We start from the raw sequence: 2,074 nt of genomic DNA on the forward strand, positions 1-2,074 counted from the left end.
CTGGAGTGCAATGGCATAATCATGGCTCACTGCAACCTTGACATCATTTTTATTTTTTACATTTATTCATTGATTTGAGACAGGGTCTCACTGTCGCCTAGGCTGGAGTGCAGTGGCATAATCATGGCTCACTGCAACCTTGACCTCTCCAGGCTCAGGTTATCCTCCTACCTCAGCCTCCCAAGTAGCTGGGACTACAAGTGGATGCCACCACACCCAGCTAACTTTTTAATTTTTTTGTAGAGGTGGAATTTTGCCATGTTGACCAGGCTGGTCCCAAACTCCTAGGCTCAAGCCATCCGCCTGCCTCAACCTCCCAAAGTGCTGAGATTACAGGCATTAGCCACTGCACCTGGCCCCATTTTCTACATTTAAATATTTACATTTACCTACATGTTTTTTAATGTGGCCACTAGTGTTCCTTCTTCCCTCCACCAAGAGACATATTGGAAATTATAGGGTTCTGTATAGATTATCACCATGACTGAGAAGTCACTACTGGTATTCATTGCTCAGAAGCCAGAGATGTCTGCCAGAGTCCTGTAGTGCACAGGATTGCCCCTCAACAAAGAATTCCTGAGTCCGGCATGATGCTGAAACGTCTTGCCAGACCTCAGAATCTTACTATTGCTTTCTGCCAACAACAAACGTGAAAACTAAGCATCTAAGAATTCTAAGTAACAAACAACAGGATTCATCTGTTGCTTCTCAGATTAACTGAGCTTAAAAATAGTTATACTTCAGGATGTGGAGGAATTCTAAATTTCATGTACCAGGGTGGGTGTGTAGATTAATTCAACTTTTTTTGGTTGTTTCATTATTGATTGCTCCTTTGCTTTGGTAGTATAGTTCAGTTTTATTGACAAAATTCCTCTCCATATAACTGAAAACGAAGTTAGAAAATTTCAGTCACCTCTCCTGATTCTTGCAGTATCTCTCTTCATTGGATACCATTTATACTGATTGCTCACATTGATCTTTCTCTTCTTAGCTGCTGATTCTACTTTTATATCTGGTAATCCTTATTCATGTAAGTCTCCACTAATAGTATTGTTTGCTTTCTTGCCCTTCCACAACACCTAGGTGGGTCTGATTCCAGGGGTTCCCTGGCAGGAGTGGGCTAGGGAACAGTGGTTTTAACTACTGATTAAATGTGTGATGAACTGGTAAAATGGAAGTTCATTCTTTTTCTATATGTTAAGATAGATCAGTCATTCCTTGTTATTTTATATCTTTTGCTTTAATATAGATAATTACAGTAATTTGAGTTTCTGGTGGTAAAACTTTATTTAAAAACAGTATCTAAAAGGTTGATAAATATACAACTAACAAATAATTTCCCATAATACCATTTCTCTCATCATAATTATCATTATTATGTTATTAAGTACTTAACTACATGGCAGACAATAATCTATACGCCTTCAATGGATTATCTCATTTAATTCTTGTAGGAATCCAACATAGTACATATTATTATCCCCATTTTACAACTGTAGAAACTGAGACAAAGAGATTTAGGTCACTTGCTCAGTGTCTGATAGCTAGAGTAAGACCTAAACTGGCTGAGTTAAAAATGTATGCTTACAGTATCATCTTCAATAAAAAAAAACCTCCAGCACATGGGGTAAAAGTTTTGGCTGAGTCCTGGAAATCTGCACTACAAAGCATCATAAAGCATCTTCTCCTGTGCCTTACCAGAGTAGGCATTACCAGTATTCCACTATAGCCCCTAAAGAATGGTCACCACCATTACCCAGAACTTATCACAGTGCCAAGCTCATAGTTGGTAAGTAGTAAATATTAACAGAGAATGAGAGAATATCTGTAATCATGTTCTCATGAACTGACTAAAATGATGAACGACAGAGTCTCATTCTGCCAAATAAGTTAGTGTCAAAATGTGCCCTCCAAATTACAAATATGAATTAATTTGCCATAGTAGCTTATTGCTGTAAGTCAATTACATTATTTTTTTATTTTTCATTTTTTATTACACTTTAAGATCTAGGGTACATGTGCACAACGTGCAGGTTTGTTAAGTATGTATACCTGTGCCATGTTGGTGTGCTGC

This window comes from Mandrillus leucophaeus, unplaced genomic scaffold, assembly GCF_000951045.1.
Source record: "Mandrillus leucophaeus isolate KB7577 unplaced genomic scaffold, Mleu.le_1.0 Scaffold880, whole genome shotgun sequence".
Taxonomy (NCBI): domain Eukaryota; kingdom Metazoa; phylum Chordata; class Mammalia; order Primates; family Cercopithecidae; genus Mandrillus; species Mandrillus leucophaeus.